The sequence below is a fragment of the Pyrus communis genome, chromosome 2 (genome assembly GCF_963583255.1).
Source record: "Pyrus communis chromosome 2, drPyrComm1.1, whole genome shotgun sequence".
Taxonomy (NCBI): Eukaryota; Viridiplantae; Streptophyta; class Magnoliopsida; order Rosales; family Rosaceae; genus Pyrus; species Pyrus communis.
This window is the reverse complement of record NC_084804.1, coordinates 31,866,741-31,881,870: the sequence shown is the minus strand read 5'-3', so window position 1 is coordinate 31,881,870 and position 15,130 is coordinate 31,866,741.

The window sequence follows — 15,130 nt, the reverse complement described above, 5'->3', positions numbered from 1 at the left end:
GCTTTACTTGTTAACTTTCCACAAGTTTGGTCTTGAATTGAGCTGGAGGACCTTCTGCTAAACTTCCTCCAAAGATCTGAATTTACTCATTTTATCTAGAGCTTAATTTAATTCAAGTGTGGTGGACACTTGATCTTGAATCAGACTTATGATTCCTTTAAGGGTCGTCGAGGCTTGATCTTGAATGAAATTAGACCATGAGGAGCTTCACATGACAAGTGATAATCGGCTTTGTCGGGGATGAATCGGCACATGTTTATTACGCTTGTTGATTTTCCACGAGCTTCAATGTATCATTTTCACTTGCCTTATCCGCTCCCCTTGTAGAAGTGGTTTTTTCCCTATGCAGGTGTGACATCTTCTCTTGCAATATTTGTCCCCTGATGTAGGAGTGGAATGCAAACCTTGAATTCGAATAGTCCTTCAAAACATCATTTATCAACGACTCATCATGCTTGGCAGCTTCCGTGTAAATAGCCAACATCATATCAACAGTTGAAGATAAGTACTTAGAGAGTAATGCAAGGTAAGCAATCAGGGAAGGGTTCCACACAATCAGTTCCAGATCGGAAGCTTGATTTCAAGTTCCGACTGATTGCTTTCTTTCTCTTGGTCTTACAGATAAGAGCAACAACAAAGAAAAAGGACAAGGGAAAGCATGATATGAGATACTTTTGCTTTCGACCTTGATGATATGAGATACTCTTGCTATGGTGTGACTTATTTGAAGAGGTATTCTCGGAGAGGAAGAAAACTGAGTATTTCAAGATGCTTTGTTGAAGATGCATTCTTGGAGAGGATGAAGAGTTTAGGCATTTTTGCAGGTTTGTCTTGCCATGGAGGACGAATGTCGACATATATAGAGTTCTTTCAATAGCAAGTAGTAGTGCTGTGCATTTACTCTTGTCAACAACTATGGTGTAATTAGAACAATAAGATTCACGCGTTTTCAGTTTTGTCAGAGATTTTTGATAAAGTTGCACATGATATCCAAAAAAGTTGAGATTGCGCGTGAAAGGTACCGACAAACTTTCATCCAAGAAATATGGCTTTTGAAATTCGGAGAACGGTGTCTCTTCGATTTTTGAACAAGTGGCCCTGTTGTTTCTTTTTTTATAGAGGCATCAATTGTGTTCAAAACGTATTCTCGGAAAAACTGTTGCTTGTAGAATTTTCTCTTTCTTGCACTTTTGAGATTTTATTTGACCTCATTTTTGAAAATGGCTTGCCCATCTAATCTTTGTTTAGATTTAAGTCTCGGGAGGGATACAAACGAGCCGCATCAGGATAATCTATGGCGTATGTCCTTCTTATCTTCTAATGACCCTCTTAAAGTTGGAGACTCTGTGATGAAGAATAACATAACCGTTACAGTAGTAGCTAGAAATCTTCTCACTCCAAAGGATAACAAAATCTTTTCAGAATGGTCTGATTGGCAGTTCAAGACTCTTTGGCTCTCAATGTTCATTGTGCTGGCTTCGTTACCAATATGGGACAACGCTTACTTGCTCGAACTCGGCAAGCTGAATCATTGATGGCTGAGGTGGCAAGTCTTAATCAAGAGATCAGAAGGCTTAAGCACGAGAATAGAATGTTACATGTGCTTGCAAATAATTACTCGACAAGCATGAAAAGAAAGCTTGACCAACTACTGGAATTCGAAAGTCAGACTCAAAATGACAATCAGAGGTTCATGGCTTTATTCCAAAGGCACCTATTGCCTTCGCCATCCAGAATTTTACCAAGTATTGAGGTTCCAAATAATCAACCTCCGGTGCCTCTCCCTTCTGGGGTACTTCCAAGTATTGAGGTTTCACATGAACAACCTTTGTGAATGTTCCCTCCTATTTGTTCATTTTAACTCATGTGTCTGTACATGTCTGTAATTTCTCGGAGATATTAATAGATAAGCTTTATTTCATTCAATATATTGTGTAAATACAATAAAGCATAAACTTCACTAAGATGTGGTACTTGTGGACCAAACATCCATTCATCTTTTCCTTACGAGGATGAATGATTTTTCTTAATGTCTAAATATTAATTAACCACTTGAGTGTTCAACTCATGATCTTCAATCCATATGGTTCTTTAATACCATAAACATCATGGATAAGATTTGTGTTGGCATATTGTTCAATTTGTAGCTCGAGACAATATTTCTCTCAACACTTTATAATCTCTCTTGACTCTTCAGGAGTTCCAATTTAATAATATCAAGAAATTTTAGTATGTTGCAACAATATCGTAATGGTAGTACTCACTAAGGCAATTCATATCATTCATTGGTATTGAGTACATAATTTATGCTTTACCCTTCCAGGGCTTACTTCAAGCAATTTGAATCCTTCAGGGATTTTTTACACTTCATGACACATTCTCCTTTGAAATTTATACAGAGCAACTTGCTTCCATATATACTTGAAGGATTTACTTGTGGAGATACTCTTCAGGCATCTCATAAAGTTTCGTGTAATATATAATTTTCCATTTAAATGACAAGCTTCATAATGAGAAATCATGTTTCCAATAGTGTATTACAATTTCAGGTTTCAACTAAGAACCTTGATTCATATCATTTGAGTGTAGCTCACTGTATTACAAATGCCCTATGTAACCTTCTGGGTTCAACATCATTTGGCGATTTGTACAATAGGTCTATTTTCCACATTCTTGGTAAATTGATATGGAGTTGCCTTTCTCCATTTTTTGGCCAATAATTTTATCTTTTGTCGACGAACAAAAGAACGCAGCTCAATATCAACACAGCTCATTGATGAATTTAGTAGCTACTTGTAAAAACCAAAATTACCATTAGTTATCATCAATTCGAGATCTCATATTCTCATGTGCATGCGTATGCATAAAAGCTTTTCATTTCTTTGGATATCCATTGCCTCTTCAAGGGCATTACACTGTCTCTTTCAAGATAGTCATAATTTAGAGAGTGTGAATCTTAACCTCCTTTGGACCATTATAGAGCTTGGATTTTAATCTCCACTTTCGGGAGTTGAGTCATTGGAACCTATAAGTCTATCATGTTTCATGCATGAGATATCAAAATTCCCATGTCCGTAAATTGTCCTTTCTAAGACGTGTATCCGTGCGGCGATTGTCATACTTTCGGCATGCAACAGTTATATTTCAGGAATGCAATATTTCAGTAGTGCCATATTCTTCTTCTTTTGAATGACTGAACCTTCTTAATCTAAGGGTTTGCCACGCTTCAGGCGTGTAACAGATAAATCATTTGCTATCACATTATTTTGTCCAACAGGGACATCAATTCTTGTAGGCACATTTGTAGCAAGTATATTGATTTTATCACTTTCGTTGCATCATTCAATTATTCTTACTTCATTTTCACATTGATTGCTTCGTGAATCAAAATAAGACAATTTCTTTTCGTTATTCTAGAACGGTCTTTTCTCATCATTCTTTTGGAATGATATTTTCTCATCTTTCTTCTGGAATGATGTTATTTTCTCCCCCTAACGGCAAGAAAACTGTCTTATCAAAATCATAGTCCGTAAATTATGTGGTAAATATATCCCCAGTCGAGGGTTCCAAAAATTGAATGATAAATGGTGAATCAAATCCAACATAAAGTCCAGTTTGTATTGATACCTTATTTAGTATGTTGTGGCAGTACAATAGGCATATGGATAACACAACCAAAAACTCATAAATGTGTAAAGTTTGGCTGGTGCCCAAACACGAGTTGTATTGAGAAATATTGATGGTTGGCAATTGGTCTCAACCAAACTTAATAATGAATTATGTAAAATGGTATGTACCAATCTTGCAATTTCTTTAGAGCGCGGGTAATTAATTTCATCCACTTAATAAATGCTTCTGCTAAACCATTTTTGGGTATGGACATGAGGAACATGACATTCAACATCAATGCCCAGCAAGGTTCTAAAAAATGCTAGGCGTTAGTCAGGTGACGGGTTAGCACCTAGCGCCTAGACGGCTAGGTGGGGTTTAGGCAGGCACCTAGGCAGATTTAGATAAATTTCTTTATATCTTATAAATAAGTGCATATTGACACTTACAAAAAATTAAACTTTTATGAAATCCATGGATAAAATAATAAAAGAATAATAAAATGAAAAAAGAGTATCCAACAAGTCCAAAATTTAAAAACACATTAAACATATATGTCATAGAACCATAGTGATGAGTATTGTATGACGACACATGTACAATAAATTCCCAATTTTAAACCACACAAAATGCAAAATAGGAGGAAAATAAGGAAATATAGTAATGTAGATAGGATTTTTTTTTTAAATTTCAAAAAAAAAAAACCTCCTAGCTTCCTAGCCGCCTAGGGCCACCTTGCCTGCCTAGCCTACCTAGGGCCGCTTCACCCGCCTAGGCGGCTGCCTAAAGCCCAACCAATTTGCAAGAAAACGCCTCGGGTCACCACCGCCTAACACCTAGGCTGTTTTTTAGAACATTGATGCCCAGTGATATGCAATAATCATCAAGACATGAGATGTAAACTCTCCAGCAAATATGCATTATATCATCATTTACATATATCAAGGAACTTATGGTCCTTATTTAATAGTCTGTGAACTGAGACTCTTATGTCCTTTATTACAATTAAGTTGTGGCACTTTGGCTCTTCAAATTCAAGGTACTCATCAAGGAACTTCATGTCCGATCTTGAGGATCTAGGGACTTCATGCCTAATCTTTTTGCACAATGGAACTTCGAGTCCAATCATTGTATGTGATGAGGATCAAAAAACTTCAGGTTTTGATCTGGTCAAGGAACTTCGGGTCCAATATGCACTCATCATAATAAAAAGAAGTACAATAAATAAATTAAAGCAATAGGCAGTAATTCTAGTCATGGTAAATAAATTACTTTTAAGTAAATAAAGCTTGTGACAAGGAATTTGATTCAGCACCATTCACATAAATATTAAAGCTTTAAAGCAAAGGGTAATAATTCTACCCACTCTAAATAAATAGAACTTGTGATAGGGCTTTAAATCAACACCATGCACATAAATATGCCAAAAACAGAAAATGCAATGATTAAGTCCTCATCTATTGCTTTTTCTTTTTCTTGGTCTGCCACTTCTTTTGTTTCATTCTTTTTATTATTATTATTATTAGTATTAGTATTAGTTTCATTTCACAACTCTAAATCCTTTTAGTTACTCAGGAAGTAATAGTAACAATAAGTTCCAATTGTTGTTCCTCTTCCAGTGAATTTGAAAAAGTCAAAACGGTTCCCATAAGTTTTGGAGCCAAGAGTGTCTGCAACTTATGAGAAGATCAAACCGTTATATTTAGCTCAAATTTTAGAATAGGAGGATACCAAACAACTTTCATGAAGAAACAATTTTGATCTGAGCTACTGAAATGGAGTTTTGGTACTCATAAGGTGCCTGTCCAATTTTCTGCGGAAATTGGAAATTGGTTTGGTATTTCAGGCATCTGCGATGATTGCACCGTTGGAATTTTCTGAAAATTTGATATTTTGTAGATACTGGGCGTACGAACAACTTTGAAGAGGAAAGTTTTCAATCCAAGGTCTGCAAGTTAGAGTTCCGAGGCCGTTTACATGATTGTCAGATTCTTTACAAACTTTGAGTCTGTACTCTTTTGCTTTTGCAAAGGATGATATACAGCCATACAACAACATATATATATATATATATATATATATATATATATATTTGCTTCAGGAAAATCAGTACAACAAAGATTTTAAGATGAAATGAAAAGATTTTCTTATCTGTGAGATTCCAGGCGACAGAGGTGAACAAGATTTGGGGAGTTGTGCTTTCCACTAACACCAGAGCTTCTCGTGCTGATAATGTGTTGTAAAATCGACAATTAGTGCAGTGGAATAAATAAACAAGACACAAAATTTACGAGATTTCTCTACAGTCAATGTGACTAGAGTACGTCCTCGGAACAGCAGTGATGCTTTCATTTATAATCTGAAGTAATAAGATTACAAAGATAACTCTCTATTCTCTCCTCTCTTTTTCTTCTCTCTGCCGTGGGCCTTGTGGCTTCTCTCTTCTTCCTCTCTTCTTCCTTCTTTCTTTTCTCTCTTTTCAACCGTAAGGCTTTGTGTTTTTGTGTGTGATTTTATATGGAAGGACGAGGCAGCAAGTGGATTAGTGGACAAACATGTAGAGTTGTAGTGAGTTGTAGTGGGTTAGCCATCCACACATTGAATGGCTTATAAGATTACAACAGTAGTCTCTTTGTAGCCTTTTTAATTTCGTGATGAGAACACTTAGGTACGTATTATTGAATACATTATAAACTCATTTTTGACACATGTCCGTTCATAAAAAACAAAGTACCTAAGTGTATGAAATACTCACTATTAAATACATTATAATCTCATTTTTGACACATGTCCATTCATAAAAAAACAAAATATCTAAATGCATGAAATTCTCACTATTAAGTGACTAAGTATTATCTATTTCGTGACAACTGTCCATTTATTAACTCTTACTTTAACAATGTTACTATCTCTAAATAAAAAATAAAACTCTAAAAAGAAAAATCATAAAAATCGAATTTGAACCACATTATTGATATTCCTCTTTTCTTGTAAGTGAGAGTTTTAGGTTCAGTTCTCACCAAAGAAGAATTTGAACCACGTTATTGCTAGCTCATTCTGAGATTAAGCCACTACTTTTTAGTGTAGATTATATCGTTTGTTCAAATAAAATAAAATAAAAAATTGCCCTCATCCACCCAATACTGACCACCACCATCGCAACTCATCACCATCACCACCCCTCTCATCTTCCTCCTCTCCCTCCTTCTCCCTTGTGATTATTTCTTAGACAAGTCCACATACTTTGCAAAAAAATTTTGATTCCTACCTCCTATAACTTTCTACCTAAACCATGAATTTGGTATTTCCCCTCACTCCTCAAGCTTTTCTATTCTTTTTCATTTATGCAAGCAATGCTTTATGGCACATAATGTTGGACGGTGAAAAATCGATACGTATAAAAAATGAGTGAAACAGAGATGAAATTGCTTCGTTGAATGTGGGGGCACATGAGAAGGGACAAAATTAGTAACAAGGGTGAATTAGGAGTAGCTCAGATTATAGATAAAATGAAAGAAAATCAGTTAAAAGAGTTTGGACATGTGAAATGAAGACCTACAGACACTCCAGTTAGAAGATGTGATTACGAAACATAAGCTCAGGGCCAAAGGGGTAGAGGAAGACATATAAATACTGGGAAAGAGACTCTAAGAAAAGACTTTGACTATTTGGATCTAACAGAAGATATAGCACAAAATCGAGCGCAGTAGTGTTCTAGAATTCATATAACTGACCTCACTTAGTGAGATAAGACTTTGTTGCTGTTATTGAGAATGGTGGACCAGTGGTGATGTGCCCAATATTAGCAAAGCTATGGAGGGCAACGAAAGGACTGCTCCGTGTGTGACTATGAATTTGAGGAAAGGGTATTGCTAGGAAGATAAAATTTGTAAACAAAATGATATGTTACTAATATGAAAGAGCACGTTTATCAATGCTTAGTTAATAATCCAATCATCAACTTTCATTTAATTAGTTTATCAAATTTTGTCTACAAATATTGTTTCTCTAGCATTACCCTTTAAAGAAATCCTAGCTAGCTAGCTTTTGTTTAATGCATACAGTTCCAACGTATGCTATTGGTGATAGTTTCAAACAAAACGGGTCAGCCGTAGGTAGTAAATAATGCGATGAGTAGTAGATGATATAGTATTTGTAGTCTGTAATGTTTCTGTTTCAATGTCGGGAAACAGCGACCAAGTCAAGAAGAACCATTTACAGTCAACAACCACACCGCCCATAATTAATCTTTCAATCACGACAGGGAGAAGACATGTTCTTGTAATCGAAATACAAGCCGGTACTGAGAGTATAAATTTCACGTCAGAGAAAATGAATATTACATGTGTTTATAAGTGGTTAGATTATTCTTTATATTGTCAATTTATTTTATGATGAATTCTCAACTTTCTTCCATCTTGTGTTATTACAGATGCACTAAAAATTCTCTTAACAACAAGGTTGAAAAAAAAACTCCTTTGAAATCAATAAATTGTCTCAAGGACACCATCAATGACATAAATATTGTTACGTAACAAATAAAGTACAACATTTATTCTTTATATCTATTTCACTTGGTGTCATCGGTTGAAAAAAAATCTACAAGGCCTCCTTGCTTACAAGGTTATTCAATGATTAGTATTACAACCTGCATATATATGATGATTTGTAAAAATAACATTTAAGATTTCTCCTTTTATGGTAGCTAGTAAAGCTTTATTTATACACGAGTATAATATGGAGTGCAATCAGATAGACTAGTAATTGATAATTGTTGGAAGATATATAGACAAACATAAAGTTATTCACTCAAACCCCCAACACACTGAATTTTCTCTACCTACACGCCCTCCGTACATTGTGGCGGATTTCATTACTTCTAAAAGTGTTATACCTTAAGTGGCTAATAGTGTTTAGCTTTACACTCGAGTTTCTATATCGAATCTCCATCTTCTAATATCGCTCGTATAAAAGGAGCTCTCGTTACTGACTTTTGAATCACCGGATGTGGTTCGTGGATGTTTAAGGTCTTATCCGTGAGTGATTATAGTTATTTGAAATTACATTGATACATGACACTATACAGATAAAAATAGTGATCGAGGCTTGCATACCGCAATATTCTTGAAATAGAATTTCGTCTCTACTCAGTGCTTGTAGTTCTATGGACATTTGATTCACCAGGATTTAACAATCAAACCAGGATTCCAGCACCGGGAAACTTGTCTTCTAGCGAATATCTTTGTAATTCTTCCAGCAAGAAGGTTTTGGGATTTTGGAAGGAGAATTCGTTTTTTCTTTGTTATAAATGTCATGCATGCAGATGGATATATATATATATATATATATAATGCACATATGCCTGTTTGCAACAAGTATGAATATGAGATGCAACTTTTGGAAGGCATTTGCTCAGAGGTGTGTGTTGCTCTTTGGCGTTCTTTCATCATCCCATACTCTATTGATTAAAAAATAATTAATAATAAAAAAATTAATTATTAAATTTAATATTAGAGTCCTAGCCCAAAGTTCATCTTTTGACAATTAAATATATTTTAATTATATATTAAATTATCACAAACCCAAGCCAAACCCAAGGTTTAAGCCCAATATTGCTTCTGATTAGTCCATCTTTCCAATCATCACTTTGTATGATGGACAAGATGTTATAAAGTGTGTAAAACTTCCCAACTTGATTAATATGGGACAAATGAAATGAAAGAAAATTTCCACGCAAAAACTCTGACATAAACTTGGTTAAAAGGCTAATTAAAAAAACAAATTGGCTTGTAAAAGTAATAACTTCACCACATTTTGCAAGATTTTTCTTTTTGTTTGAGAAAAGAAATTATTTTTCTACATTCACAAGCTAGACAACAGTTATATGCATATAAATATGTCATCAATTTTGGTGATGATTGCAGAAGTTGCACAGTTTGGGAACTCGAGAGTTTGAGGTGACGATGTAAAAAAAATCCAATTGGATGTAATCCTATGGTGCGGATGAACCGACCAACACATAATGGTTGCATGCAGAAAATGAACCGGCCGGGCAGCTCATCCCTTCAATGCTCACTTGAAGTCGTTGGTTGATGTTATGAGGACACAGAGACCGGGCTCCGCTCTTGCATTTGTCGACTCCTACAAGATCATCAAAAATCCCATCTCCAAAGGTACGTATAGAGATCTCTCTTCCAAACATTCATTTACCTATTTATCCATCTGAGGTTTTGTCTTCGAAATAAAATAAGACGATCAACATTAGACACATAAACACTCTTTAATAAACTATCATATATGATGATGTTCTTAGCATGCATCCCTGCTTGGAAGTTGCAAATAAACAATTAGTACACGTGTAAACCAAAAGCATGTATTTATATGTGAAAATAAAAAATGCTAAGGAGACTCTTGAGCGAGGGAGCACGGGAAGGGAGGGGAGGTGTGATATGCATAAATGTGAATGCAGAAGCTCAAAAGGATGCACCAGCGGTTGTCCTCTCGGTTTTTATTATTATTATTTTTAATTTATGTATTAATAGGTAACGATGTTAAGTTGTGATTAAGATCTCGTTTGGTATTGCTTTTTTTTTTTTTTACTATAAACTGTGTCATTTTAAAGTTAAACAGTAAAAAAAGTATTTGGTGAAAGTAAAATAATCTGCTTATTTAAAACATAATGGCCTTCAAACATCAACTTTTAAAATCAGCTTGCAGGTTGCTTTTAAAAGCTAATTTAATAAAAAAACGGACTTAAGCCTTTAATAAATATTTTCAATTGTTGCAATACCTTCATTATTTTTTAAAATGACATTATTTAGCATTCCACACACATTTAAATTGACCACTACGACCTACCATTACAAACACACCTTACACCATCAACGTCATTACAACCACCATTGTTGTCACCACCACCATCATAACCACAACTGTCACCACCGCCACCACAACCACCACCACCAACACTACCACGACGCCTAACACCATCGATGTTGAAGGAAGTTCATCAAAGCAAAGGCCGAAGTTCCAAAAAACTAAGAAGAAGGAAAAACACTTTGTCCCTGGTGCGAAAGGCAAAGACTTCAAGAAAATCAAAGGAAGTTGCTGGGTTTGTGGAAAGCAAGGCCATAGGGCTCAAGAATGTCGCCATCGAAGGGATCAAGGTCCTGGAAATCAAGGCAACAACCGCGCAAACCTGATTGAAAACAATGTGGATGCCTTGGCTGCAACGATTTCTGAAATCAACCTTGTATATGATCACGCTAATTGGTGGATAGATACCGGTGCAACTCGCCATGTGTGTGGTGACAAAAAAATCAACCTTGTATACGAGCAGCTGTTTATGGGAAATGCATCTGCATCTGTTGTGGCTGGAATAGGGAAATGTGTTCTGAAATTTACTTCTGGAAAGGAATTAACCCTCGTTGATGTGCTACAAGTCCCCGATATAAGGAAGAATCTTGTTTCTGGTCCTATCCTTAGTAATAAAGGATTCAAACTAGTTTTTGAGTCCAACAAGTTTGTACTAACTAAAGGGGGAATGTTTGTAGGGAAGGGTTACCTTGTTGATGGATTATTCAAACTAAATGTACTTGTTAATGCTATGAATGAAATAAATAATGCTTCTTCTTATATTGTTGATTCGTCTAATTTATGGCACTCTAGGTTAGGACATGTAAATTTTCGTTCACTTTTTAGAATGCATAATTTAGGTTTGCTGCCCAAAATTGATTATCTAAATAATGTTAAATGTGAGACTTGTACAGAATCGAAATTTGCGAGTAAAAGCTTTACATCAGTGCATGAAAAGTCCAATGATTTATTAGATTTAATTCATAGCGACTTGTGTGATTTTAGATCATATCCAACTCGTGGTGGAAAGAGCTATTATGTAACATTTATAGATGATTTCAGTAAGTATTGTTATGTTTATTTACTTCATAGTAAAGATGAAACCTTGGATATGTTTAAGACATATAAGGCAGAAGTTGAGAATCAACTTAACAAGAAGATTAAAGTCTTAAGGTCCGATAAGGGAGGAGAATATGAGTCTTATGCCTTTGCTGAATTTTGTGCCACACATGGCATAATTCATCAAACAACAGCTCCTTATACACCACAACAAAACGGTGTTGCCGAACGGAAAAATAGGACTTTTAAAGACATGATCAATTCTATGTTGATGGGCTTCCACACAATTTGTGGGGTGAAGCTTTACTTACTGCAAATAAAATTTTGAATCGAATTCCACCTAAAACGAGAAAGGAGTCACCATATGAATTATGGAAAGGAAGAACCCCAACGTTTAAATTGCTTAAAGTGTGGGGTTGCCTGGCAAAAGTACAAGTCCCATTGCCAAAGAGAACAAGATTAGGGCCTAAAACTATAGATTGTGTTTTTATTGGTTTTGCATCTAATAGTTCAGTTTATAGATTCTTAGTTTTTCATTCCGAAGTCAGTGATATACATGTCAATACTATTATAGAATCTATAAATGCAATATTTTTTGAGAATATATTTCCATACAAAATAGGCAAGTCTAATTTATTGAAAAAGAGATTACATGATGATGTATCTGAGGTTAATGACGAACTTAGAGAACATGATGATGGTTCATCCTTGTCTAGAGTTCAAGAAGAAGAACTTGAACCTAGAAGGAGTAAAAGGACAAAAATTCGAAAGGACTTTGGGCCTGATTTTGTGACCTTATTAACCAAGACAGAACCTCAATCATTCAAGGAGGCCATGTCCACTCCTGAAGCTCCATTTTGGAAGGATGCAGTTAACAGTGAGATAGATTCCATTATGCAAAATCATATATGGGAATTAGTCGATTTGCCCCCTGGCAATAAGCCAATTGGGTACAAATGGATATTTAAGAAGAAAGTAAAACATGATGGTACAATTGACAAATATAAGGCTCGTTTGGTAGCTAAAGGATACCGTCAAAAACATGGTTTGGATTTCTTTGATACATACTCGCCTGTAACGAGAATTACATCAATAAGACTGTTGATTGCTATAGCTGCACTCCATAACATGGAAATACATCAAATGGATGTAAAGACTGCATTCTTAAATGGAGACTTAGATGAGGAAATATATATGGAACAACCTGAGGGGCTTGTGGTTAAAGGTCAAGAACACAAAGTTTGTAAACTTGTGAAATCACTATATGGGCTTAAACAAGCTCCAAAGCAATGACATGAAAAATTTGACCATATTATGATAACACACGGTTTTAAGATAAACGAGTGTGATAAGTGTGTCTACACAAAAACTCAAAATAATGCTTGCGCTATGTTGTGTTTATATGTAGATGATATGCTTATAATGGGAACTAACAAAGAGATAATAAATTAGAACAAGAAGATATTGCAATCAAGTTTCGATATGAAAGATCTTGGATTAGCTGATGTGATTCTTGGTGTAAAAATAAAAAGAAACCAAGAAGGATATATTCTTACACAGTCCCATTATATAGAAGCTACACTTAGAAAATATGGTCATTTGGAAAGTAAAGATGCAATTACTCCTTTTGATGCGAATAGCAAACTTAAGGAAAATAAAGGTGATGCTATATCTCAACGTGAATACTCACAAGTTATTGGAAGTCTTATGTACATTATGAACTGTACAAGGCCTGATATAGCATACTCAGTGAGTAGACTGAGTAGATATACATGCAATCCTGGGCATGATCATTGGGAAGCTTTAATTCGAGTATTGAGATACTTAAAGCATACAATGAATTATGGATTGCATTATACAAGGTATCCTCCTGTGCTTGAAGGATTTACTGATGCGAATTGGATATCGGATAGTAATGATACAAAATCCACAAGTGGATATGTATTTACTTTGGGAGGAGCAGTAATATCTTGGAAATCTTCTAACAAACATGCATAGCCCGATCAACTATGGAATCGGAATTTATAGCTCTCGATATGGCTGGAGGAGAAGCTGAGTGGCTAAGAGATTTTTTGGAGGATGTTCCCATATGGCCTAAACCTGTAACGGCAATATGTATACACTGTGATAGTTTAGCTGCACAATATCGAGCTAAAAATAGTGTATACAATGGGAAGTCTAGACAAATTAGACGAAGGCATAATACAATAAAGCAATGGCTCTCTAGTGGTGTAATTTCTATTGACTATGTTAAGTCAAAAGATAATATTGTGGATCCGCTTACTAAACGTTTGTCTAGAGAGCAAGTTAAGCATACATCGAGGGGAATGGGTTTAAAGCCAATAGAGTAAAATGAAACTGCCAAACGGAAACCTAACCTAGTTGATTGGAGATCCCATGGTCTAGGTTCAATAGGCAAACTGGTTTGGCTAGATTAAAAAAGAAACACACTTACATACCCATTCCTATGATGCAAGAAGTGTGGTGACTGCTGATGATGTAGGATACATTAGTTTAATGATATTGATACTTGTAAATCAAGTGGAATAGTAGCAGCCTATTCTTAATCAATATCACCTATATGAGAGTAAATGTGGGGTCGCATTTATGAGAATTACATGGCTACATTCTCTAAAACTCTCATGAATCCAGGATTTGTTCAGGACCAAAAAGAACACAAACGTATGAATTTGTGATGTGTAAATGTGGCATATGTTTTGCTTATTGTCTTGGTTTACTGCGGAGATAAACAGTTCAAGATTTTATATTCACTGCATCATCTAGTAAATCCGATAAGTATATACTAAGGTAGGTTCAAGTCCAAAAGACACCTCTCCTGATGTATGTCACATCTATTGTTTACTCTCGTATCTTAGTAGTTCTAGGACCAAAGAGTCGTCTCAAATGTGGGGTATTATAGGAGTTTGAGACCCTCTTGCCCCACATTGGTCAACAGTATTTTTTTACTAGCCTTTATATAGGCTTATTCCTTATTCTTAGTAATTAGAACTTGGACTATTTGGAAATGGATTGAAGGCTTGGGCCTTATGGTTGTGTGGATTAGGCTTGAATATAATATAGCCTAAATACAATTAATATTAATTAATCAAGACAAGGGCCTTGGGGCCTTGGAATTTAAAATTAATCAGATTCATTAATTTTAATTTTCGGATTAAGTTTTTTAATTAATTTATTAATTAAAAAAACGTTTTGATTAAAAGACACATCTATTAGAAAGAGTTGTACGTTTTGATTAAAAGACACAGCTATTAGAAAGAGTTGTGTACTTTCAAATACACTGAACAGGTATTTGAAAGGGTGTGAAACAACCTATATATTTGCAATCACAGTATCCAAGTGAGAATCATCTTTTCTTCCTCCTTATCTTCCGTACAAAATTTCCAGAGAGTAAACACACAAAGCAATTCGCTAGAGTTCTATAATCAAGTGCGGGTTGTAGAATTAGGTAGTTGTATCCTGGTCGAGCAGACGTTGTAGAACCACAAGCACACGAGTGGGATGGAAATACTGTTCGAAGGACATAGCATTTGTGCTAGCCTCTACCTTCAATTCATTCAAGTTAGTATCATTTTAATTTTTTGTAATT